The 27755-nt window shown below is 43.1% G+C and overlaps 1 long non-coding RNA gene across 2 annotated transcripts; it reads right to left on the bottom strand.

The window, feature by feature from the left end:
- Positions 1–1528: 1528 nt before the first annotated feature.
- On the bottom strand, positions 1529–27755 carry LOC146766084 (uncharacterized). Of its 2 annotated transcripts, XR_014958418.1 has the most exons (3): positions 22921–27672; positions 20907–21103; positions 1529–10324 (listed from the first exon to the last, which is right to left on the bottom strand). It is a non-coding gene; the product is annotated as an uncharacterized LOC146766084 (long non-coding RNA). The 2 variants fall into 2 exon arrangements; XR_014958417.1 differs by having other exon boundaries at positions 20907–27755.

Raw genomic sequence — 27755 nt, 5'->3', positions numbered from 1 at the left:
TCACATTTTCATAGAAGCACTGGCATTGTGCCAGTGTCAAACCATGACACAGGCCTTGCTGGGAACAGAGCTGAAGCTCCCTGGGGAGGGCTGAACACCTACCGGAATAGGGATGCTGAAGCTATCAGGAGGAAAGGGGGATGAGTGTAATCTTCTGCTTTCTTTAAGAGAGAATATTGGCTTAAAATTTATATTTTGTTTCAGCTGACCATACATGTTTCTAAAACAGTTTGAGACCTGCCTAATATTCACCTTCAACGTGAACAGAATATTTTGGTCCACTTTCACAGTACCTACAGATTCACAGAATCAAGAGCATCCACTCCAAGCACCAACCCAGCTCCACCACAGTCACCCCTAAATGCAGGTGCCACATCCAGAGGCCTCCTGAGCACATCCAGAGACAGGGACCTCACCCCCTCCCTCAGCAACTTATTCCAATGCCTGACTACTCTTCCAGTGAAAGGTTTTTTCCCTCATATCTAATCAGAACCTCTCCTGGTGCAACTTAAGGCCATTTCCTCTCATCCTTTCACCTGGAACAAGGCAGAAGGGATGGACTCACACCTGACCACAACCTTTTTTCAGGTAGTTCTATAGAGTAATGAGGTTCCTCCTGAGCCTTCTCATCTCCTAAGTAAAAAAAAAAAAAAAAAAAAAAAAAAAAAAAAAAAAAAAAAATCCAGTTAAGTTCTTTTTAACCATCTTCTTAACATTTAGGTAAATGTCAAGGTATTTTATGCTCAATAATTTGAAGAATTGAAATTATCCACTTTGAAAATACATAAATGGAACTCTTAAGACAATTCCAAAAGTATGCTTGACTGTTATTTCTGATCACTGAATTCTGCCTTACCTGGAAATCTAGTTCAGTTCCCTTTTCCCACCTGTTCCCCTTTTTCCTTTAGGAAAAGAAATTAGAGTCCTGAAATTCATCAACACATATTAATCGCCCTGCTTCTGTACATCTAATTCATTTCTAAAGATGATTTTTTCTATTTCCACAGATGATTTTATTTTTTTCTCATAGTTTTACCTAAAACCCAAAATACTGAGGAGAAAGCATTTAGAGGACCTTTCGGTACTCCTGCCCTGCTGGCCCCTGAGCTGCTCCCCTGGTAAAGCTCCCTGGGCTGTGCTTTCCCGGGGCACAGCCTGATTGTGGATGTGCCCTGCCCAGCCCCTGGCAATGCTGTGCCATGCTGCTGTCACTGCATGTCCCAGTTTAGGGCCAGGGAGTGCTCAGTGGGGCAGGGGTTCTGGGGTTGGGTGGGTTCCCAGCCATCCTCTCACTGCTCTGGGAGCTCTGAGTCTGGTCCCGTACTTCCAGCCCTGGTGGGACCGGGGCCAGCCAGGAGAGGGGACCCCGAGGGGATGCTGTGCACGGGGTGGGTATGGCACCCTTGCCACTGGCAGTGGCTGATGCTCCCGTGCCTGTCTGAGAGGGACGAGGGCTCTGTCAGCTCCCTCCCTATTGTAAACGCAGGCGAACCCAGTGGGAAGGAATGATGATGTCTGACTCAATTCAGAAGGTTGAATTATTTCTTTATTATAACTATGCTAAAATACATTAACATGCTATATAAAAGGAGGATACTAAAACTACACACTACTTTCTCTGACTCTAACTCCCCACAACTCGTTACCCGCTCTTGAGAGTCCAGCCCCAGGTGGGTTGGATTGGCCATCAGGCTCAAACAATCCTCACCAGAATCCAACCAAGCAATCACCCCAGGTAAACAATTCTCCAAACACACTCCACATAGGAAAAACAAGGAGCAGAAATAGAAATTGTTTTCTCTTTCATTTCTCTCTGTGCACCTCTATGAAAAATCCTGAGAGGGAGAGAAATGTGCTTGCCACACCTCCCCATGGCCTGGCCTTTCTCCTCACCCCCCTCACATTCCCAGCTGAGGAGCATAGCCCCGTGTCTCAGAAAATAAATGGACTCCTTGGAATGCTGGAGAGGAGCCTCTTCCTGCAGCCCAAAAGAGGGGAAGAGCAGAGCTGTGGCCACGTCCACCCCGTGTGGCACACCTGCAGCTGTGGCACAGCTGGGAGGGGACTGCTGCTCTGGGATCCCACAGCCCCCTGCCAGTGCCTCCCCAGGCTCAGGGGCACTGGCCCAGCCACCAGGGCTTCTTGGCAGGGCATTCCACTCCAGGCTCCTTCCTGAAAATGTCTTCATTGCAACTTCTGACTTGTTTTTTAAAGAAAAAAAAAAAAAAAAAAAAAAAAATTAAAATCCAGGATCTGTCGTATTCATAACCACTTGCAAATAAAAAGCACTGTGGAAACACAACCCAAGCAGAACAGAGATTTATTTTCAAGCATGTGAGCAGTTTAAGGTCATTTACTTAAAATTACATTCAAGAAACAACAGTGATGCTTCTGCATTACTCTCTCCTTTTAATGCCATTCTGCATCTAATCCGTCTTCCTGTTCAATAGAAATAGCTTACTCCCACGTCTGAGGAGAGGATTGGGCTGGAGCCTGCATCTCAAACACCCTCCTGTCACCAGCAAGGAATGCCATTTTTAGATGTGCCATTCCAAAGAAAGGTCAGTCACTATTCTAAACAATAGAAGGAGAAAATAGTCAGCCCACTTTACCCTTTCTCCAGCTTTTAAAAGGAATAAAAACAAACAAACAAACAAAGCAGTCACCAGTGCTAAGGTAATTTCCAGTATTTTAATATAGTTCCACAGAATCAACAGACTCTGGCAGTAAGTTTTTTCCCTCAAGATGTGATCATATATTTCTGACAACGGCACAGCAGTGCCGTGAAAGGACATCAGATAAGAAATGCAGCTGATTGAAATCTGCATTTCAAATTCCACACAACATTTTTCAGGAGAAAAAGAAATCTTTCTTCAGAAAATAAATATAATAAAACCCCCAACAACAGTGTGTCAACACAAAGCAAATGCTCAGCTTTGACTTTATCTGGATTCATCCAGGAGGTTGTGGGGAAGTGTCCTTCAGGGTCTGGTAATTGGAAAAGACAAGCCCTCAGAAGCTGTAGTCCCAAGGTTGGAGCAGTATTTTCATTTCTTCCTCTCTGGGAAGCCCAGGGAGAGCAGCCCTTCAGCCCAGCCAGAGAAGGTAGGTGGCCCAAGGGCTTCCATGGGTGCTGGTGGGAATTCACAGGGAAAAATCACCAGCAATTTTTGCTTCAAGGTGCCCAAGGTTTCCAGGCAGCTGCAGCTGAGCTCAGGAATTGGCCAGGGGAAGATCTCCAGCAACTCCACAGCCACTTCTTGTTCCCCTTCACTGAAACTTTCCTAGTCAAGCTTTCAAAATAACTTACTTTTTGTTTGAGATCTTAGTTTTTTTTTTTTTTTTTTTGACTTTCTGCCAGCCTCCCCTAAGCTTTTGGCGCAGATGATGGTGAAATTACCCAGCATTTACCTCCTTGCAGAAGGGGCACAATGTGGTTCCATGGCCACTGGCAAGGAAAAGTCAGTCTGAATTAGCAGCAGCAGAGGTTTTGAGTGGCAGAGTGAGAGGAAGATGTGGTGGAAATGCTCTGTCATTGTGGTTTGGGCTGAGAGTGTACAGACCCAAGTCTTGCCAGACACACAACAGAGCTCTTTATTCAATATATAAAATATTTCATAAGAATAAAAAGAATACAAAAAGGGAACCCATCACAGCTATATCCATAGTGGTATTTAACACTTTGTGTATACTCCAAAAGAAACTTAATAAACCTGAAGAACAAAAATAAAAGTTCAATTTTGAGTAATAATTGGAAGTTATTCTGCAGATTTAGGGTCATAAAAATGGGAAAAATAAAAAGTACAGACTGCTCTGCCTGAAGTTTTGTATAGGCTGATTTTAGTTTTGCATTATGTAATCAAATAAACACATCACAACATTATCACTTGGGGCTTAAAATGCAGTGAATGTCCCTGGAGCTCCTTTGATGCCACCTGCCACGGAGGAAACATCTCCCTTGTGGCTCCAGGCTCCGGGCCAGGTGAGGTAAACTAGCACTAAAAAATTCCTTTCTGGTGTGATGGTATGGATCTATAAATATATAACCCAGCTTGATTTGCTGTGAATGCTCCTGGACACAGTGGCTGAGGACACCTCTATGGCAAACATCAGCTCTGCTGGGCACTGAGCAACCTTCACAGGGACCTCACCTCATCACTTCAGTGATCCAGTGCTTGTTAATTAGGTGCTTTTTCCCCTTCAGTTCTTATACAGAGACCAGCCAGTAGAGATGTAGCTTCTTCATGTGTGCTGTTCAAACAAATTACTCCTGAAGATGGAAACAGGACTGTTGCAGGGAATTTTTGAGTATTTGGGAGGATATTTAAATTCTGGTCAAGATTGGGTTCTTAAATATTTATCCTCCTTTTTTCTACAGCATGTTCTGGCTATTGTCTTTATCCTCTCCCCTATACTTTTTTCAAAAATATTTTGGTTTTCTCTTTTTTTTCCCCCCAACTTATTCAGGCACAAATAGCCACTCAAGGTATTAAATACCTCAGCATGCAGAGAGCTGTGATACTGGCTCTATATGCAATACTGGTATATTCAGTACAAATAAAATTAGAGTTTCAGCTATCATATATGTATAGTTTTGTAAATAAAGAGTGTTAAGTGAAAAAGAATTAGACAGGACCCACTTCTGTTTAAAACTGCCTTTATTCTGGTCTCCAGGTCAGCAAGTCACCCTGCAGTGTGTAGGGGTGACACCGCCCGCTCTGTCCCAGGAGCATCTCACCTGCCAGAGCTGAGCACTCTGGCACTGCCTTGGTGACAAATTACAGCAGAATTTAGCTCTGGATAGACTCCACAAAGCAAATTTATTCAAACCATTTCATATTGAAAAGCCTGATTACCATTTACCATATGATGCCTTTCTATCACTTCAGCAGTATCAAAAGGCTTTATTGTAGATGAGATCAAATAAATATAGCAAAACCATGAAAAAAGAACAGAGTCATAACCTGACTGATAGCAAGCTCCTACAGACTACTGCCACCAGCTGAGAGTATGTGCCAATATTTTTATGAGCCATCATTACCAAACATAACTGAAGCAGGCTGGAAGAAAACAGCAACCTCGAAGTGGTGTTTAAGAAAGCCCTGGGAAAGGAAGGGAACAGAAGAGGAGAGCTGCTGAGCTGAATCAGCATGTGGGCTGTAGCTGGAACAAAAGGATTCTTCAGTTCATGCCAAAAATACTCCTCAGCCCTGCTGCTTTTTTAAGCTTAACATTCATAGGTGACTTTTCCTGCTTCTGAGGAGTCTTGTGGGAAGCAGCAGCGGCTCAGGTATGGGTGGCTGTGAGAGCCCTCACTCTCTGCTCACTTCCAGGGCTTCCTTGGGAGAGGAGCTGGCTGCTCAGGGAGCAGGGCAAGGGGGCCCTCTGAGCCTCTGGCATGTCCCAGGACCACTTCTAGGCTCTTCTCCATGTGACTTCTTCCTTCTGAATATGGGCCAGCCCTTTCACTTTGCCTTCTCAGCTGGCAGGACCTCAAAGACAGCTCAGCAAAGATCAGCATCTGCTGAAGATCCCAGCTGCAGAGGTATCTGCCATCTCGGTGGGGTATGAACACAGTCTTTAGGAGACTCATTGCAAAGAATTAAATATGATTAAAATTACCAAAAACCCCACAAGTGACCAAAAGATTATTCTCCTTGGTGCTCAATTAGCCTGAAGAACTCATTATTGTAGGGAGCCACAATAGAGTGGCTCCCTACTCAAAAAGAGTCCAGAAATATTAAAAGCTTCAGAAAAGATCAGCTATATGTATCACCAAAAAAGGGGAAAATAAATCATCATACTGAAGAAATGCAAAGAATCTTCTTAAGTTTCAGGTTTAAATGAACATTTAACCTACATCAGCAGGATGGCTGATGGCAGAGCTCACACCCAAACTGTGCTGCTGCCTCTGCATGTTCTGTAGGGCAGCTCGGAGGGAATTCCCTGCTATTGGCAAACCAAGGACCAAACAAGCAAAATGCAGAAATTCTACATGTAAGGCTGATTATTTTAAGGTGTGGATAGGAAAATGTGCTTGTCTGGGTCCTCTGGGATTTCCTGGGAATGCCTCTGGGGAGAAGCATCCTGCTCCTGCATAACCTGCCATGTGTGTTTGTGTTTACTTTAGCTCTGGGAACAGGCCTCACTTGTAAAGCTGGGGCTAAGCTTGCATTCTGCAGCACTTCAAAGAGCATCACCAAAAACAATCTTTTAGAACCTGAACATGTTTGTTATCTTGCTAATCCTAAAGCAAAGAGATCTAAGGAGGCAGCAAGATGAACAATGCAAAAAAAAATTACAGCGCATACACTTGCAAAAACCAAGGTGTCCTTTTATTCTTCAGCTAGAAATCCAATTTTTGCATCTAAGCAATTTAATAATAATAAAACAATATTTTTAGCCTCAAAATGTATTTGCTTTTAGGAAATGAAACTAGCTTTTTAGTTAAATAACACTGTTCCCTAGGAACAAGCTCAATCTTTGGTGTTGAAATCACATTTACATGAAGCATTTCCTCATTTAGGAGCATTTAATTACTTCAGGAGTATGAAGTATAAAAATTAATATATCCATATAGAAAAGTTGAGAGAAAATAATGTCCTTTACTTCGTGGCTTTGCTGATTATGGGTCAGTAATGAATTAGATTGGGCTTTAATTCTTCCCCAGCGTGAAAGGGATTCAATCAGTTACACCATGAGCTGATATTATTAATGCAATCATGGCCTAAAAGGAACCAGCCCTAAAGGGAGATGCCAAAATGAATTCTTCATGTAGTAACAAAGGAAGCCAGAAGACTCCTTCACAGCGAGTCACGTCTGTGCTGAGTACAAGCCTGACGTTTCATAAGCCTCCAAATAATTCTGCTGTGAATTTCCCATTTCTATTTGTACATCCAGCTCTTGCCAAAGGCTCCACAGGCATTCAGAGCATCACTAAAGGAAGGTATTAGATTCAGTATGACACAGAGTTAGAAACTTCAATGGGAAAATTATCAAATAGTGAATTATTTCATACTATAGCCACCACTCAGCCATTTAGGTACTTTTCCATCTTAATTAAAAGGCAAAAAATTGCAAAAGGCTTCAAGGAAACATTTAAGTTTTCATAATCAAAGCATAAAATTAATCTATGGAACAAATTACTGCATTGCAAACTAATGATCTTTTCAGAAGAAAACAGTGAAAGGCTCTGAAAAAAACCAACAGGTTTTCTGTCTCTCTGTCCCTACAAAAATGTTGGATTTTTGAGCCCAGTCCCACTAGGGATGTGCAAGAGGGCAGCACATCCCCAGCCACAGCAGTTCTCAGGCTGGCACACATCCTGGCAGCCTCCCCTTCTCCCACTGCAGCACTTTCCAAGCTGAATCAGTGCCCAGGGGCTGCAGTGAGGTGACTGCAGCAGTGACAGGCAGCTGTGCAGAGGACGTGCCCATCCTCCTGTCCCTGGCACACTGGGGCCCCAGGAAGCCCTGGGAATGGCAGGGACTCATTAACCCACTTGTACCACCCCAGGCTTTGAAACTGCAGGATCCTGATTTATGGATAAGGTGGTTGGGTCAGGACAGAGGTTTTTAAAGTGTACTTCTTGTCAATTATTTCCTCATTCTGCCGAGTTCTGTTGAGCTGGACTCAAAGCATTAGTAGAGCAGGATTTTCATCATCAAAAGATAGGAAAATTCATATCAATAAAACTGATCAATATGAGTGAGAAGGTTTTATTGCATGATAATAAAGCAATAGCAATGGTCAAGGTGTATAAACATTTTCCAGGCATTCCTTTAGGATGCCATGCACAGACTGTGAGCAGCTGCTCCATAATGATCTCCTGAGCCCACGGCAGCATTTCAGAATGAGGAAGACATTTGCTGTTTATCTGTATTAATATTATGAAAAGGGTTATGACTGGACTACAAAATGAATGAATTGGTTATAATCAAGGTGCCAGAGCCTTTGGGAGCAATGGTCAGGCTTCTGCTGACCTTCACTGAAAAGAATCCAGGTTTTGAGACACCACTGGGTGATCTGCAGAGAGCAGGCTAAATATGTGTGCAAAGGGATTACAAAGTATTTGTGTTTCATTTTAAAATGTGCAGAAAATCACATTAATGCAGAGTCAGCTAAATGCATACGTGCCATCTGACTGTTCAAAAATCAAGGTCAGCTTACATTTAAGAGATTTTTTTATAAGCTTCATTCAAGCACACATTTCTCCACTGTGCAAAGGTTACGGTTCTTTTGCTGGTTCCTTTCCTTGTTGATTCAAGATTTGAAACATATCCAAGGGTACTTTTTCCCATTCGTGACTTAAGTCTTGCTCATACACAAAACTTGAAGACATAATTTTAAAAAAATCTTTATTAGCTATATTTATTAGCTACATTTATGTATCAGCTAAACTTCATGTTTTGAACAGAGTCTGACCTGTTTCCTCTCAAAGCCATGGAAAGCTTTTCTCTTGGGCTTCCAGCAATCCCAGACACTTATCACTTTCTTTGCAGTACTGATTTTTCTATGATAAGATAGACCCCCATTTGGTACAGCTAAATGTGATAGATATCTGTTAAGTACTTCTTTGAGATAAAATATTATTTCTTTTTGCTCTTTAATTTATAAAATGTAAAATAGCAAAGCTCCTAACTTGCCTTACCTGCTGAGCCACTGAAAGAGATGAGAGCATAAATATCTATGACATCCACATTATTACCAAATACATTCATTAACAGCAGTGCTATCACAGTGAATACCAAGTGAATTGACAATGACAGGGCAATAAATTAAAGTGTTTATACCTTTTTTTCAGCTTACAAATAGCAGTTATTCCTGACCTTTGATGTAAGTCTTAATGATCACTGGTAAATCAAATATGACAGTGTTAGAATTCAGTGCCACAGCTGAGACCTTTTCACCCTGGAGATGCAATATCTTCTAAGAATATTTTTGTGGATTATGGTAATTACCATCCATACCTCATGAAAGAAATTAGCTCGCTTCCATCAAAAACTGCCCAGTTTGCTCTTGTGGACTCTGATAATGACTTACATGATGTAAGCTGTCTGTAAAGTCACCACTGCCTGCTGGTTCCTGGGCAGCTCCAGCAAGGAGCTGCCACCAAACATCTCTGGGCTCTTGGGTTCTCAGACAGGTTCCAGTGGGCTGAAGATCCCTGAAGGAGAGGTTTTGAGACAAAAGAGGGATCAGTTTCCAGTTTTTATGCATTTTGTGCATTTAGCCTTGTAGAAGAGAAATTGTGCATACCAGTCAGGTTGCAGGCTTCATGCTTTCATTTTGTTAGTTGAACTTACTGTCTTGCTCTGGTCAGTAAGAAATTATTTTTCCAAAGGAGCAGAACTCAGACTTTCTCTGATAGAAAATCCTGAAACAGAGGTGCTAACCCCTATTTAAAAGCTCTGGTATCCTGAAGATAGGCTTTCTTCCCTTCATTAGCTGCTTTGAAAGAAGCCCCTAGACACTGCAAAAAGCAGAGTTTGGGCTGATGAAAGTTGCCAGTTTTTGGACAAAAACAACAAGCAACAAATCTTGGCTAACAACAATCATGAGACCAACAGTGAAATATGTAGGGAGGCATTTCAGGTCAATGGGAGGGGAGAAATTGGCTCTTTTATTTCATGTTGGGCCAAGGCAATGGTTCTATACCAAATATATGGGTGCAAAAACATCCCCACACTGTTGCACTTATTCCTGTATAAGAACAAAAAGCACCTCTGTTTTCAGAGAAGAGACTTTTTACAGCTTCACAGGATCACTTTGGGTTCAGTTCATGCTTTATGTACAGTTTTTGTCCAGTTTTACCTCTCTCCCTAGGTAGCTGGCTGGGCCCAAGAAATAAAATGATATGTGAGTGATCATCCAAACTGTGTTTTAATTCCTGCCCTGGGAGATTGTAGATCTAAGCAGTTGGCGATCTGCAGAATTCTCCTGCAAATATTTAACAGTGTTTGCCGAGGCCAGCTCCAGCTTCCCGGGGTGACTTTTTCTAATGCTTTTCTTTATCTCTCTCGCTTTCAGATAAAATACCAACTCATGAACTGCAATAATAGCCTTTCCCTCCAGATTTATTTTTCTTCCCCGGCTTTGATTCCAAAAAATAATTTCTGTCAGTCGATAGGAGATGTCTCAGAGGGAAGGAAGGTTCCGTGGCAGCCGGGGACCCGCTGCTGATCCCGGCCGGATGATGGCACAGTTGCTCAGCTCCAGGCTGCTGCCTGCGAGGCATCGCTTACACATCAGCTGATAACGCTGATAGCATTGGAGCCCCTCTCCTTTACAGCAGAGGCTCTCATCCACAGCGGCCCAAAATACGCTAAAAAAAAAAAAAAAAAAAAAAGAAAAAAAAAAAAAAAGAAAAAAGGAAAAAAAAAAGGCAGGTGGGGGCGGGAAGGAATAAAGAAAAGGGGAGGGGGGAAAGGAGAGAGAAAATTAAAAAGTCCTTCAGTCCAATGTCGTTTCAGTAGAGCAAGGTCACGGTGGGGCCAGCCGCTGGCTGGAGCTGAGCCCAAGGGAGCAGAGGTCTCCGCAGGGCTGACTGCAGCAGCCAGGCTGCTCTGATCGCCGGGGATGCTCGCTAGAGGCACGGCCGTGCTGGGGACAGGGCCAGAGCCAGGGCAGCCCCAGCGCCTCCCCCGCCGCAGCCTTTATCCAGCCTCCATCCATCCTCCATCCATCCTCCATCCCGCCTTTATCCAGCCTCCATCCATCCTCCATCCATCCTCCATCCCGCCTTTATCCAGCCTCCATCCAACCTTTATCCAGCCTCCATCCCACCTTCATCCAGCCTCCATCCAGCTTTTATCCAGCCTCCATCCCGCCTTTATCCAGCCTCCATCCATCCTCCATCCTGCCTTTATCCATCCCCCATCCAGCCTTTCCCATCATCTATCCAGCTTTTATCCAGCCTCCATCCTGCCTTTATTCAGTCTCCATCCACCCTCCATCCAGCCTTTCCCAGCCTCCATCCAGCCTCCATGCAGCTCCATCCATCCTCCATCCAGCTTCTATCTCTTGAGCAGAGCCAGCTCCTCCTGCACCAGCACTGCCCCAGGCCCCGGGGGAGGATGCTTTTAAAATGCAGCAGTATTGAAATAACAGAAAATGTACTTTGTAAATAGCAGTGTGGGCACAAAAGATGGCACGTTTTTGAAAAGGATGTAATGTAAGGAACTGCAGGGGATCCTCCCTGTGGTGGTGAGGGCTGCTAGAGCTGGGTCCTGAGACAGGGACTGTAAACATCATTTGTGCACATTCTGCTCGCCAGCACTGAACATCTGTCTCTTGCTAGACTTTACTGCAACTTTGCCATTTTCTCCAATAGCTGATGCTTTGCATTGTTTTGAGTTTTGTTTAATTTCTCTGTTAAATGCAGAGCCTAGATGAAGAAGATTACAGAATTTCTAGTAATAATTTCCCTGACTTGCCTCTGCTTGAACAGAAGAGGCAGGTGCAGGCACTGAAATAAATTCCACTGAATTACCAGTGCAGTCCTCAGTCTGCACCATAATCCTTTAGGAACAAGGAGTATCCAAAAGCTTTTTTTTTGGGAATCTCCCAGAAGTATTCTTTAAGCTAACAGTCTTGCTTAGTTCTACTGAAAAAACACAAGGTTTGATGATAACACTTCTCCCTTATCATGTCCATTTCCAAAATACTGCAAATAAGTGATTTGGCAGAAACAATACCATAATATCAAGTGATACTTAGAAGCTGTAAAAGATTAAGGAAAGTTCTACAGAGCTCTTGTTATACATGCAGACCCAAACTGTGTTCAGGGCAAAAAGAAAAAAGCATGGAAAAGAACTGAAATAGGGACCAGACCTGCTAGCCACGATGCCTGACCTCAGGGGCACCACTGACACAACCCTTTCTCTTAAGAGAGAGCAGAAGTGATGGGAGTTATGCCACTGGGGCAGCCAGAGAGCTCCTGCAGTGTTGCTCCTGCAAATTGTTAATGCCTGCCCACTGCAGGAAGGGCAGAGTTAAAAACACTCCAGTGGGCTCCTGCAGAAGCCCCTGTGTGCAGGCAGCTCTGCCGTGCTCCGTGAGCAGCCCAGGCTGAGGCTGGGCTGTGCCAGTCCCCCTGCACGGGCACAGCCTGGCACCAGCTCCCTGCAGGCAGCTGAGCCAGGGCAGGGGCAGGAGAGGCTCTTCCAGCCCAGAGGCCTGGCTGAGGGTGCTCTGCTGCTCACCCCCCTTCTACTCAGGCAGCTCCCTGTTTAATCTGTGGCTCCAGGCACTTTCTAGATGAGTCTGTATGCTGAGCAACTGGAGACAAGGCAGACATTAAAGCAGGCTTAGGAGCAGTACACTAAGTCTAGCCATACTTTACATCCAGCCTAATGTGGCCAGGAGATGTGCCCTGTAGCTGTGCTCCATACAGAAGCCTTGGCTCTCCCTGGAGGGAGAACTGCATCAAAGATTTATGGAATCCAGTGCTAGTTTCAGGTGCCTTCAGGCATTGCCTGATGTCCAAGAAGGAGAAGATGAGGAAGGTGGAAGGACACTACCACCAGTGTTGAGCTGCAGCAGCATCATCCCTTTGCTGGCAATGGAGCTCACTCTTCTCCCAAGGTCTGGGCTGTCACTCACCAGTTTGTGTGCTACAACTTGCAGTCTGCTCTCTCCTGAGAGATGAGCTAATTTTTCTTGAGCAGGAAGCATCTTCTGCAGCATTTGAAAAGTCTCAGACAGGAGCTCAATGCCAAAAGAAAGATGACACTGGAGCAAACAGTGATTCCTGCAGCCAGAATCAATTGGGGTTTAGGGCAGCTGGCATTCCTGGGTCTGCACTGTAAAGCATCCCCTAAAGTCTGGGATCTGTATCCATAGAAAAGAACTAAATACAAAGATCTATCTGTGACCCCAGCTTCAGTTCTGAGGGAAGATACTGCCATGGGAATACACTGCTTGCTTGACTTGTGATTGAATCTGTACCCAGGCTGCGTGCTTGCCCTCCCAACTTCCACAGGTGCTGAAGAGAGACAAGGAGCAGATCCTCTTAAATCTTAATTTAGACTGATACGACCTCCCAGCCCCACCTCAACCCCCCCAGCTTCAGGCTGTGTTCCTGATTTTTTTTTTTTAACTTCCAGGTTGGGAACTCCCCTAGTATTCCCAATGCTGGTTTGCCAACATTGGAAATAAAATAAATCTTTTACTTTTCTTTTAAAACTCCAACAATATACAGTTGCAGCCGTGAATGTCTGAACTAATTTTACAGAATATATTTCCCAGTCAGAAATGAAATTGGCAGTGCAACCCCTCCACCCCCCAGAATTACTTGGCTAAAGTAGTAGCCAGATGAACAAGCAAAAAAATCACAAAAGGATTAAACCAAATATGCAACTCAAACAGAGGAGCAGCTGAAGCCTCCAGCATTTCAATACACAGCTGATTCAGCAAAACAGATACATATTCAAATGAAGGATGTCACTGAAAGGGAAAACCAGGCAGCCTAATCAATAAAGTATGCAGCCTGTCCTGGTACAGGGAAAGCAGCAGCCCAACAATCCACACAGAAAACTGAAATGGGGAGAAATTTTGCTTTTGCCAAGAACTTGAAGCCCCAGTGGCAGAAATGTCCAGGAAAGGCAAGCAGAATGGAGAGAGGAGAGATACCTCATAGAGATAGGCCACTGCTATCTTATTCCTCCATTATCCCTTCTTGGGTCTAATCCCTGCAGTGTGGAGTTAGAGGAGGCCAGAAAAAAAAGCAGCATTTTTTTTCCTCAATCACACAGTTGGAAGTGGGATATTGTTTAATTCAAGATTGCAAGTTTATAATTTTCACCTAGCTACAAGTTGTTTTATTGTACTGTGGGACTCAGATTCAGTCAAAGAAAGAAACTGAGAGTTTCTATCCAGGCAGATGCCTGGGAAAGAGCTGGAAAAGAATGTAAATAATTCTTTCTCTCTTGTTTTTCACATTGTTTATAGTTAAGTTCTATCACTGTGTGTCAAGCACTCTGCACCAATGCTATGGATTGTTTTCACTTCAGAACCAATAGATTTGGTCCTTGTGAAGCTCTGTATAAAAGAGCAGTATATTTTAAATAAATTGGAGTTTTAATATTACAGCCTTCTGGGTCAGAGTCTCTTCATTCCCATCCTGCCCCAACAGTGACATTGTACCACACAGATGTTTTATTCTCTGTGAACTATGCAGAAGTAGATTTGATTTAGAGAAATATTTTCACTTCACCAAATACTTTAAAAAATGACACGCCAACAAAGGCAGCAGAGAAATGGTCGAGGGAGAAATGGTCGAGAGACTCTTTAGGGCTACTCAGTGGCTACAAAGCTGGGGCTGTCTCAGTCACAGGGTCCTGTCCCCTGCACTTGCCTGGGTGTGGACACTGTGAGGAGAGGAGGGTTTGTCTGGGAGGTGCAATGTTTGTCTGTCCCTGTGTCCTTGAGCTCTGAACACAGACAGACACTGCTGCTCCATCCCCTTCCTGCCAGCAGAGAAATCTGCTCAGAGAAACCTTCTCACAAGAGCAAATCTTATTCACAGAAAAGTAAACAGGAAAAGGCTGGGAGAGCAGCTGATTAAAGGACATGCCAGTGCACATTAAAATATTTGCTAATTGCAAATCTCTTGTCCCACTGTGCTGCCAGCTCCCGCTCTGGCTCACGTGAATGTCAGATGGCTCCAGACTGATCCCATAACCTCATCCCCCAGCTGCCCGGGAGAGGAGGCAGCAGCAGCACCAACACCGATTCTGCCTCCTTGCTCTTCTTCCCTTCTCCAGTCCACATTCCATCGGGGTATTGGCTCAGCATAAAGCAGGTTACAGTGCTGAGTACGGCCTGAAAGCCTGAAGAGTGAAGTAATATTTAGATTTCATTGCAATGTTAGGGAAGAGCCATGTCAAAGGCCATGTAGAAGAATTCTCTGCTTTTCTAATCAACACAACGTTGCCATGAAGGAAGAGGCTGGACATCCCCCAGCAGCCTGTGAGAACAGGCAGATAAATCATCCCAAGCAAAGGTAAAAGCAAAGTTAATAACTTGAACACATCACAAGAGCTGCTTCCATAAGAAAATTGTCCACTCACATGAGTAAAATGTTTAGGTCTGGTTAAAAATCACAGTGTGGAAATAAACAAAAAAACTCTGGCTGCTCATGTTTGCATTTGGGTTACAGTGTTCAAAAGGATAAAAAATAATAATTCCGACCAGCTGATTGAAACTCTTTCCCTTACTGTTTCTGGGTTGGTCCTGGTTCAAGAACTGGAAATATGTTAAAGAAGAAAGGCTTATAAAAATAGAGAGAGGTAAAAAAGTTGGAAGCAAAACAGCAGAAAAACAAAATTGCCATTCCAATAATAAGGAACTTGCAATTATTGTTCAAATCAAGTCCTTATTTGGAATTGTATTTCTAATCCAATAAAGTATGTCATTTAAAGCACATAAATAACCCCCATTTTAAATGGATTTAAATTTCACTGCTTTGATGGGATGGTGTTATTATATCAGGGAAATGGTAGCACTAAATGACTGCTATCATTCAGCAGTTCACATTCATTTGACTCCAGAGTTTAATAGTCTGTGGTTTGCATAGTACTTATCTAACTACCCTCTTATTTTCTCTGTACTTCTAAATCTAGATGGGTGTTTACTTTCAGCAGGACAAGAATGTGGTTTCAAAAGAATTGATCAATATTAATGTTGCACAGTATTACATATTATATATATTTTGCATAAACTATATTAGAGAACCAGCTCGTACAGAATTAGTGCATGACAGTACATCTGCATCCACTCTGAATATGAGTTTACAAATCTTCTGCTGTTTTTAATCTTGAAGCTCTTAAAACTGCTCATTAAATATATTGTCTACACATTTTTTGCAACTGCGTTTTGTCAGTGTGTGTGAATTATGCATAAAGCCCACAGTGAGACAGATGCATAAAACTCCAGTTTATCTAGGTGGGCATAACTATTCAGCAAACTTTAATTAGTCACTAAATCAGTCTTTATGAGTTTGTTGACTGACTGATGTTTTTAAAATATTACTGTCTCTTCTTAAAATGTCTGCCTTTGTTATTTGTTATATTAACAAATATTGAATGCCATAATCTGGTGCTTAAGTACCCAGTATTGTAATTCAGCACTAATGACAATGCTGACATGACAGAACTATTAAACTGGATACAGTTGTCACATTTTCAGACAGCAAAATACTCGTCTGTGACACACAGCATATGGCACAAACCTGGGAAAATCATCAACAGAGTTAAGAATAAATAGAAACTGTGTTCCCTAAAAAATATAATCTGACATCCAAACACGGATAATCTTGAGACGTATTTGACAGTCCATGAATTCAGTCAACAGATTATAAAATCAGAGGCTGCAGCACTGCATTTCCAGAGAACAAATCACAGCAGAGCTCCTAATGCTGAACTCGTGTGTAAACACGCTGCTTTTTCTATATACTCTGTAAAAAGATCATTAAAACACTACAGCTAATTATGCTTCAAGCCTCTGCAGAGTCACGTGCTAATATGTTTATCCAATTTTCATTTTTTGCTGCCCATCTCATACTTCAGCAATTTTGATGCACAGCACTTAAAAATGCCAGTGTTTGCTGGAGGAATCCTGAAGCAGTGCAGGAGCTGTCGCTCTGCCTGTGCAGATAAATCACCTGGAGCTGCAGCACATCTCCCAGCCCCTCACCTGAGTCATCTACTCCAGTGATCCCACGGGGTTAGAAAGGTGCCCTGAGGTGACAGAACAACAGAACACAGTTGCACTCCTCTTAATTAGCGTTCAGGTCAAGGATGGGGTCCCAATACACCAAATACAAAATATCCGTGTGTTCCTCTCCTTGGGGAAGACCATGGCTGTCATCCAGCCTGCTGCTCCTCAAGGAGACAGAGAGCTCTTTCAGCTCTTCATTCAGACCCTTCTAAGGTGGCAGGATTTCTGGTTTCCTTATCTCAGAGTTCATCTTGACATTTAATTTCAAGGTCGCATACCAGCATGTTATCTGAAGTTTGATGGTATGATACACAGAATCAAAGCAAAGGATTTGCAAGATTTTAAAAGAAATCTGGTTATATATTTTCTTGCCAAGAAATATCAAAGGAACAATTACAGAACACCTGCTTGTCCCCGAGTCTCCCAAGGGTCTCCAAGAGCCTCTTTCCTGCTCTGCATGTCACCTTCAGCTGGCTCTGAGCAGGCCTGGCACACAGCAAACCCTGGGGGCTGGCAGCTCATGGGTGTCTGCACTGAGTGCAGTAACTCTGGTTCAGCCCCAGCTCTGGGCTCTCGGTCCAGCCTGGCCACACGCTGCCCTCCTGCCGTGTGCTGGGTCAGGGACACGGATTGCAGAGCTCCCCTCGGGAAAAGGGAGCACCTTCCCCTGCTGTTTGCTCCAGCAGCAGGCTGGGCAGCAGTGCAGCAGTGCAGCAGTGCAGCAGTGCAGCAGTGCAGCAGTGCAGCAGGGCAGCAGCGCAGCAGGGCAGCAGCGCAGCAGTGCAGCAGGGCAGCAGTGCAGCAGGGCAGCAGTGCAGCAGGGCAGCAGTGCAGCAGGGCAGCAGTGCGGCAGGGCAGCAGGGCAGCAGGGCAGCAGTGCAGCAGTGCAGCAGTGCAGGGCTCGCTCTCAGGCAGGAGGGCTGCACTGACACCTGGAGCATCCACGCTCCCACATTCTTCTGCTAACAGGGAATTCCACTCACACTCACCACAAAGCCTTTGCCACTGCTCATAAAGCACAAAGACATCTTAAAATGAGCGGATATCACTGTTCCACCAATTTAAAACCACTTTTGACTGTCAGAGGTATAAAGGAGTTTTAGGATAAATAAGAGTATGGTAGTAATCTGATCTCATATCCACAGGGGGGGCAATTCTCGTCTCATTTACATCAGTTTTATTTTCATATAACTCCATTAGTTTCAGTATTTATTTTTGCATGAGTGACAGCAGAATTATGCCCAGCATAATCACACATGAAGTGTAAAAATCCAAGTTGACTAATTTCTCAGTATTAGCTACGAATGCTAGAAGCCAAAATAGAATCTCAATGGAGTAGTCCTTCAGTCTGGTCTTACTCATTATTTCCTCTCCATATCCAAGCTGGATGTGCCTCAGAGTTACTGAAAGAAGTATGAGGATGGAGCCAAGAAAAAGTAGTTCAGACAACCTGGGTTCTACTGAGTTTTAGTGTTCAAATAAAAGTAGATTTGCAGAGACTTCTTGGGGATTTGTACATCCTCTGCAGAGTTCTGCCTTGTTCAAAAGGAGAAGGAATAATGGCAGCAAAGTCCAAGAGCAGCTTGGTAAGGCAAGGAACTGGAGACAGTTGTTTCAAGTGATGAATCTCTCATTCAGTATTTTGCCCATCTCTGGTTGCTGTTGGTTGACTTGAGGTTTTATAGCTCTATACACAAGGAAGAAAGTTCAGGAAAGGACAATACTTTGGAGAATTCCCCTCCAAGCTCTGTTACTGTCCTTGAAAGCAGGTGATGGAGCCAGAGGTGAGGAATAAAAGGTAGTGGCCACAGCTATATTTTGGGGTTTTTTTTGGGGAATAAGAGGGTGCCAGGAACTGCAATGCACCATCCGAGGCAAGTTCCTGATCCTTCTCAGCAGACCACACCAGGCCTAGTCTAAATCAGCACAGGCAGTAATTCTTCATGAGCTGTTCATTGATTATCTCCCTTACCTAAAGTTTCAGGGAGTAGGTAAATCTGGAGAAAGTTGACTTTACCACAGAAATAACCCTGCACTATTGACTTAAATAATAATATATTGCCATTAATGGAGTATTTTGCTTGTTTCACCCTTCAGTTTTTAGTGTAAAACCAATTAACCCCTCCCACATCCATTAGATGAAGGCTGAGCCAGGGCAGAAATCCTGCCCTTTACACTTCCCACAACCTACTTTTCTCTCTTTCACTTGCGACACTGCTGTTGTGCCCCTGCAGCTCTCCTGAGCTGGTACAGGTCTGAACTGTGCTGTCTTGTGAGCTACCCAGTGTTCATGTCGAACACAGATCATTGCTTTCAAAAGCCTTCCTGATAAATAATAGATAAAAGAGAGGAGCCATGGCGTAATTTCAGGTTTGAGAGCTTCACACACCGGATTTACAACTGTTACATTTTCAAGGGTGTCAGGAAGAAGAAGGGAATACAAAACAGAAATGGGGAAAAGAGGCAAGAAGAGTTGAAAAAGGAGAGAGATTGTGGCCAAGCAGAAGGCTTGGAATGGAAACTGTGGGAAGCCTTAAATTGCATTGGTACCCACTGCTGTCCTGCAAAGGCACAGGTGTTCTGCCATGAGTGCAGAATCCCAGTGGGATCATCCCCTAACAGGAAGGGCAGAACCCTCATCCCCTCCAGCTATCAGCACTCATCCCAGCTCCCATTTATATCTCTTCTGAGGGCAACTGCTGGGCATCTTGAAGGGTTACAAATCCCCCAGTGTCCCTCAAACCAGCCTATTGGAAACCAGTCCATTGGAATGTCAGTGATCATCTCATCCTGGGGACCCCCACCCTGGGGACCCCATCCTTTGGGTGACCCCCTCCTCCAAGTGACCTCCCTTCCAAGGATTCTCTCCTCCTGGGGACCCCATCTGCTGTGTGGCCACCTCTCTTGAGGACCCCCCTCTCCCAGGGATTCCATTCTCTGAGAGATCCCCCTCCAGGGACTCCCATCCTCCAGGTAATCCCTGCCTCCAGTGACCTCCCTTCCAAGGTTTTCTCCTCCTGAGGACCTCACCTTCTGGAAGCCCCCCCCTTCCAGGGACATCCCCTGTTTCTGCAGCCCCCATTGCCAGGGACACTTCCAATATCAGCCAAGCAGTGATGAGCTGCTCTCAGATGTCGTGGTGGATCTGCCCCAGAACTGCTGTGTAACACTCACTACTACAGTTGACAATTTGTCATCATTTTTTTATAACAAAACCCCAACTATTTCTCTAAAATTGGTGGTTTAAATAAATATTAATTTTTTCAATAACTCAATTGGGGGTTGAATGCAGAACATTGCATTTTTGGTTTTCATAATTTTTATTCCATTTTAATCATAACCAGAACATGTGAGGATTTATAAAATCAAATATAATGAAAATTAATACTAAAACCCATGTTTGACTGCAAACATGACCCCCCATAACTATTTTATAAATTTCTCAATTATTCAGAACAGATCTATTTTTAAAAATAACATAAATTGAAATTTGAAGAAATTAAAGAAAATTTTATCATCTGTGTTGTATTTCTCTCTCAGACTCAACATCTTTATAGAGCTATGGATGGTAGAAAGTATGTATTTGTTTCAGGAAGATTAGAAAAACACATCTGTGTTTTGTGAGTCTCAAATATCTTGGTATTTCATACTTTGGTTTGCCTCTTTTTTCCTGCAAATATCTTCTTTTTTTACTTTTTGAGAACAGTAACAAAAATAGAATTACTCTTTTTAAAAATATCTAGTTTTTGTAATGTTTTATTAATGTTTATCAACTCTGGTCTTGTCTTTCTGCCATCTGATGTGTCAAGATCACTCTGCATACCTCTGATGGCAGATATTCTTTTTGCCAAAACACTCTTGGGTTGGGTTACCAGCAAAGACAAGCCTTTGTGATACCTGTGAAAGATTCAGAATGGCAAATTTCATCAGTCTTTGAAACCAAATATATGCAAAGTGCTGCAATAGGCAGGGGAACAAAGACTCATTCCGTGTTCAGATAAAAGATTTCAATTTTTGCTTTTAGAAAACATTGCATGAAGTAACTAGGTCAGAGCTGTGCTAAACCCACACTTCATTTATCTGATATACGTGCTGCATAACAGTTCTGTTTAGTAGTTTAGATTTGACCTGAATTAAATATGAAGCTCAAAATATATGATAAAACAATAATAAGAGATCTGACTTACCACAAAGCTCCTGTGTTAAATATGTGACCGTCTTCTCCCTGTGAGGTTCAACACCACCCATGGTGCTCCTGGCCACAGCCCTGGCTCCTTCCCCCTGCTGCAGACACCTGGCAGGGCAGCCTGGGACAAACACACGGGGAAAAGTGCCTTCCTCCCTGCAGAGCTGCTGTGCCATAACACTGAAATCCAAAAGCCTCCTGAAAAGAAAGCAGCAAGCCTCAGTATTAGCTTTATTTCTGTAGGACTCACGTCTATTATTATCTCTCACAACGCCTGAGCAACATTTGTGCGAGGATCCCAAGGCATGGGCTCAGGAGTCTGGCAGCAGCCACAGAGCAGCTCCCAGCTCAGGTGTGCTGATGATTGCCAGCAGTGCTTGCCTGGAGTCACAGAAATAAAAGGAACCACATGGAGAGGTGTCATCCCCTTTGGGATCCCCTGCAGTCAGCAGTGCAGCACGTCCTGAGGATGGCCACCATGGAAGGGGTGTTCAGCCCCCAGGAGGCCCCTGAGCCCTCCATCACCCATTAATAAATTATATTTATTTAAATTTAACAAGCCCCTGTCACTGCAGTGACCCAGAGCCTGCTCTCCTCACAGAGGAGGAGCACTGAGACTTGTCATGTCCAAAGGAACCAAAGGACCTTTGGTGAAGAGCTATAGGCCTTTCTTTTGATCAGGGTACAAAAAGGGCCTCACAGGAAGTACACAGCTCTTACAAAAAATTCTTGAGGTAAATTCACACCACAGGTCAAAAGTAAATTATAGTTGGAACTCTCCTAGTGATGATAATTTCTGAATATATACTTGTACATATTCAACAACACCCACAAAAGCTGCAAATTCTTTCTTCTCTGCAGTACCATGAGATGCAGGCAATCCTGAGGTATCAGAAAAAATTAAAAACTGGGGAAAAATTTTTCTCTGAAGAGTGATTTGGAAAACATTTCGCAAGGTGTTCTCTAATACATGGAAGTGGCCTGAAAAAATGTGTCTAATAGTCAAATCCATTAAATAGAATAGCTCATATACAAGGAAGTTTCCTAAGTTTAGCAGCTGTAATTTAACTTTCCTGCACTTTGTATATGTTCATCTCCATGACCATCTCCTTACAAGGCAGTTCCTTCACAGCACCTCTCATCAGCTCTGCTCCAGGTGCCAGGCTGTAAGAGAATTTGCAAATCAACCTCAACAGACCTTTTGTGATTAACTGTGCAAGAGGAGGAGCTGGCTTTCAGCTGCCAAAGCAGACCTTCCATGACACCACATTTTTTACTTCCCTGCCTTCACAGGATATTTCAGAGATATGTAAATCAAGAGTAGGGTGGATGTGTGCACTGCCTGACTGCATTAACAAATCTCTGCAAAACCTTTGCCTGCTTACCACAAGCCTCCACGTTGTTCAAGCCAGGGCACCTGAGAGAAGCTGTGAGCAGAATCCACCAGGCTCCCTGTGTGCCACACTGCCCAAGAACCTTTGGCAATGGCAAAAGGAATAGGAAAGAAATTTTTCAAGGAAAAGCAAAGAAACCTACTCCTTGGCAAGCAGGAGTTGCTGCTCCAGTGCACCAGACCTGAACACAGGCATTGTGGACACAAATCTGCTTTATGTAAGAAGAAAACTGCAGTAGTGGCATTTTCTCTTTCAATACATCATGTCCAAAATGAGGAAATAAGTCAGGTTGCTAATCTACTTTTAAATGATATATGCTTATGTGTTATATAATGTATAAGCATTAAATATACTTTCTTTTCCCTTTTTGGGGGCAGCATACAGTTTTACTTGTGATTCAAACAAGTCTATAGTTTCTTCTCTAACACTTGAAGTAGGAAGCTGCAGTTGAGAGGAAGGGGAAAAGTGTTCTTCATATTCTGTGATGAGACATTTCTGAAGTAATCGATCTCCAGTGTGGTTTTCAGGGATTGCTTTCTTGCTTACAATTAGCTGAAGGCCTGCCAATTAATTCTCTGATTCCTAATTTAGCAGTCTCCCCAAGGAAGATTAATCAAATACCTGGGAACTGAAACTCAGCACTCTCCCAGGCAGTAAAACCTTGGGAGGCAGGAGAGGCAGAGGTTTGGTGGTACAGCTTTCCTGCCCTTTTCCAATAGCCCTCTTCAGGCTTCCTTCTCCCTCCGGAGCCTGCAGGGGCTCATTAGCTAATGACCTATTTTGGCATTCCCAGATGCTCCTTTATGGCTAAGGAGTTAATGTTTTTCACACCTAATTATCGAGCTGATTATTAGAAGTCAAACACTGGGATAATTTGTTCACAGATTGGTCCAGACTTGAAGTTTATTCTTTGCCAGCCCTGCAAAAGTACTTCCACATCTGGAAGTGTATCCATTTTTTTCAAGCTCTTTTAGCTGGTTGCATGAAAATTATTTGCTGCCTCTTCAAATCTGGCCTTAGTGGGTTTTTTACTCTGACAATTTAGGCTACATGCAGTGGTCAGTGTCAGATTTTGCCCACTGGTTCCTCACTCTCGCCCTAAGGTGGCTTCCTGCTCACTGCCTGCTATTCTGAGACCATCAGATGTTTCTCTATAGGTTAATAAAACCTGGACTGAAGGTGGCCCTTCTGAATATACCCCACAAAGCCCACGTATGGATTAAAGATTAATTTTGATGGATAAACAGATTATGACAGTAGCATTCAAGTTTGCTCTGTTGACACTTCATGATTTCTTCTTTCCAGTTCATAGTGACTATTCAAGTCAAGCTGGATAACCCATTGGGATGGTGCCTGGTATTAAAGTGTTTGTTCTTGATTGAATAAGCACCATCTTCATCAGATTAAATCCCTAGGGATCTACCTCAACAACTTTCTTAATTAAAGTTTCAGCAACAGAAACCAAGGAGCTGTAAGACTCATGGGTTGTTACCTTTTGGGTCAACCTGACTCTTAACCCACACCCTGAAAAAAAAAAAAAAACAAAAAGGAAAACATCCTCAGTAATTTAACTATTTTTCCTGCCAAAAAAAGGGAAAAAAAAAAGAATTTTTACATAATCATTAGTACAAAGGACCAACAGAAGAGATAGATGTAATGTCTCTCTGGAAACCCTACCATAAACATACATAAATTCCTTCAATAAATACAGGAGTGCTGGATTTAAACAGGTAAAATCATATGTTCAATATCTCTTTCTAGCTATAAATGCAATTCATTTTCTTATATAAGATCTATCTGAGGCACTATCCTAGAAAAATATGTCATTGTCAAATTAGCCCAATTCTGTACTGGGATCTAATATTCTTGTCCTTAAGATAGGTGTGATTTTCAACATGTGGGAGTACTCCAGAAATTCCTAAATCAGTGCCTGAGTGACAAAAATGATTAACACTTATAACATATATAGGATTTTTCAACAGAAAATACTAAATGGTTTTCATGGAGGAAATGTGCATAGTTAACTCCATCTTATGGATGGGGAAAAAAAGAGCTCTAGGCAAGTGCAGTGACATTTTAAAGGCTATCCCCACCCTACCAGTGCTACCAACAGATCCATTTCCTGTCCACTGCTCATTTTAGTCTCAGGGGATCTTTATTTCAATTCAGAAATGAATAAGAACAGTCATTGCCCAGTGATGCCAAAGATGCCAGCAAATCACAGAGAGGTGAGTGCTAAAGAAAAGTCAGTACAGACTTTCTCATAATATTTTTGCCAGGAAAGAACATCAGCTGTCTACTCCCCGGCCCTTAAATCTGATACTACTTGTTCCCAATTCCAGCTCCCAGGATATTTGATTAAAACACAGCTGGGACACTGCTACATTGCCTGAAGCACATCCATCCAACAGTCCAGCTCCCATTCCTCATTCCTTCATGGCAAAGGCAATTATTAACAATGGACATTGCACTTTTTCCTTTCTCTCTGCACAATCATTTAACTCCAGGCTGGCACCCTGCACACTCCCCAGGTGAGGGCTCTGTTGTAGGAGTTCCCTGCTCTGCTCGTGTGCCTTCACCACGGGGACAATGCCCAGGTATCCCAGAGGACCCCAGTGACAAATTCTCTCTTCTGAGATGTGACACAGTCGGGACCTTCTGTGCATCTCTGTGATCTGGGACTTGTGAGGATGTCTAAAAAAAATACCCTGCCCTGCCCTGCCCTTTGATTTCCATCTCTGGAGCTTCCAAGGGTTTCTCTGGCTCACACTCCGAGCCTAACTCTGTAGAAAACAGAATTCTGCTGGCCTTGCACCCAGTGCCATCACAAAACCTAAAGCTGAACAGTCAGTTGAAGTTAAAACTAGAACTTTTTCTGTAGAAGCCAGCTCCCTGCCTCTGCTCACATCCTGCTTTGTGCTGCAGTGACTGAGATTACTTTACAAGCACAAGTGAGATAATTTTCCAAAGCAGGGAAGAACAGACTAAAATAAAACAGAACAGGGCCTCCAGCTGGGAGCTTGTGCATATGAGGGAAAGAGATATGTGCAATAAAGTAACTATTTATCCATAATAAATATACTTTAAAAACATCAATTAGAGCTTGTCAGTACATGACTTCTGCATCAAATCCCTTTCAGGCAAATAATAATTATTAAAAATATGCTTACTGAGTTACTTTCCATTAAAAATGTTCTCACCTATTGAGCACTAAATTAACATACAATGAATTAACCATTTAAATAGCAATTACTTTATTTAGTCACATCTATTAGAAGCAGTTATTTATGGATTCTTGATTATAATAGATCCAAGAAACTCATAAAATTACAACATGTCCATGTGTGTGTCTATCATTACTCCTAAAGTAATTGCAATTACAGGAGGCCAGTCAGCAAAATGCAGAAGCTGGGCTGAGGCTCTCTGGAAGACCAACAGCTACAAGATCTTTCTTGACAGCACATGGCTGGCCTGGTTTGCTGGAGGAATGAGAACTGAGGGGCCAGCCACTGGGGTGCTGCTGAGGGATGAGTGAAATATTCTGGATCATGTAAAGAAAGAGCGTAAAGGGCAATGTTTTGGGGGAGCTGCCTGGAAAAACACAATGAAAGCTGTAGCAGGAGCTTTCACCATATGATGCCAGTGAGGACTCCTTTTGTGTCATTCCTGGAGCGTTGTGTCAGGCAGAAAAATCTTAGCAGCCCATGCAAGGCACTGTTTGATCTGCAGCAGAGATGACAGTGAAAATCCCCTTAGCTCAGAGTGGCTTCTTTTATCCCTTGTCCAAGTTTCTAAAGATGGTGATGATGCTCAGATGGCAAAAACAGATTATTTAAACAAGTGTAACATCCTTTTACCTGCACATGGGAAAACCCTGTTGTGTTTCCTGTCTGCCCATGTTCAGTGGGTGAAGCTGTAAAATCTGATCAGTCTAAAACACCCCCTGGAACTAATGCAAGGTAGAAAAGGGCCCAAGTGCCAAGCACCATATAAACAGTGAGCAAACAGATTTGCATCTAAGCATTTTGGTAAAGAGGAGGATTTGGAGATCTATAAAAATAATCAGGCCCATAACAAGCCACAGAGAAAATTAAATCAGTGAAATGAAATATCAAATGCTGGCAGCCCACAAAGAATTTGATGATTATAATAATAATAAGGACTCAGTGGATGAAAAGGAAGAGAGAAAATTGGTCCATTAAAAATAATGGTGAACAAAATGAGGACCATGTGATGGAGAAAAGGGCATGTTACACAATAATTTTAAATTATTATCTCCATGAAGAGAGGCCTTCTAAGGCAGTTATTTCTTCTATATCACTGAAAGATATTGTGCAAGCCTTGGAATATTCAACATCTCTAGAAAATAAGCCAGACTCTCAGCCAGGCTCTGAATTTGGCACATCTCCCTCACTCACTTTCAAAGAGGTAATTTGAAGGATCTGAGGAGCTGGATCAGTATATAACAATGCAGAATACGGACCATGTACTACAATACCCATTTATCCCCTGAATAAGAAGTTCATGGACATTTTCCCATCTGTGAGTAAGTATGGATTGAAGTATCAACTTGATTCCCATTATAAATGCACTGGAAATGGGTATAAATATGTATTACGTAAATTAGGAATAAGAACATTGTGTACATCCTAGCAGGGCCAATTAAAAAATCTGCAAGTCCAAAAACCTCCACCTTGTATGAAATTTATCCTAGCAAAGCACATGGAATGGAAAGCAAATGGAAATATTTGTCTGAGGAAGTACAGACCTTTGGAAATCAGTGTTTGGTTGAAGATTGAGGATGGGGTCAGGCTATCTTGCTTGACTAACACACACACACTTCCTTGGGATACCCTGGCTATCATTTCCCAATATTTGTGATAGTCCTCTTTTCATCACAGGCTTTTAACAGCTGCCTGACACACTGCCCTGGGAAGCAGCTTCAGCATCAGCCATGAGACCCTGGGAGCAGGGCAGGGCAGGAGGACTTACCTAAAAAAAGTGTACCAGCTCACTGCAGCTCTGTGCACACACAGTCTTTTTTAAATCAAGTGATAACAGAGGGCAGAAAACAATGATGCAGGAATGTCTTTTCAGCTTGATGAGGAATGTATACCACTTGACCTGATGCATTGTTTTTTTCAGCTCATCTACCACTTGGGATTTGCTTGGTGCTTCTGACAGCAAAGAAGGTAAATACAGGAGAGATTCTCGTTCCCCTGGTGACACACACACACACACACACACACACACACACAGTGAGCTCTCACCCAGTGTGCTGAGTGGATGCTGCTGAGGGCTCAGGATGGAGCTGAGCAGCTCAGGTTGTCACTGCCAGCTGCAGGAGGGAGGCAAAAGGCTACTCCCACTCCTGCATCCCTCTTGCTCCTGCTCCTTCTGTAACGCTGTGCTCCCACTGGCAGCTCTTGGAATGCAGATGATGGCAGGCACCGTGT

This window comes from Lonchura striata, chromosome 14, assembly GCF_050655825.1.
Source record: "Lonchura striata isolate lonStrDom1 chromosome 14, ASM5065582v1, whole genome shotgun sequence".
Lineage (NCBI taxonomy): Eukaryota > Metazoa > Chordata > Aves > Passeriformes > Estrildidae > Lonchura > Lonchura striata.
Note: the sequence above shows the minus strand (reverse complement) of the source record. Positions and strands in the feature narration are given on the sequence as shown.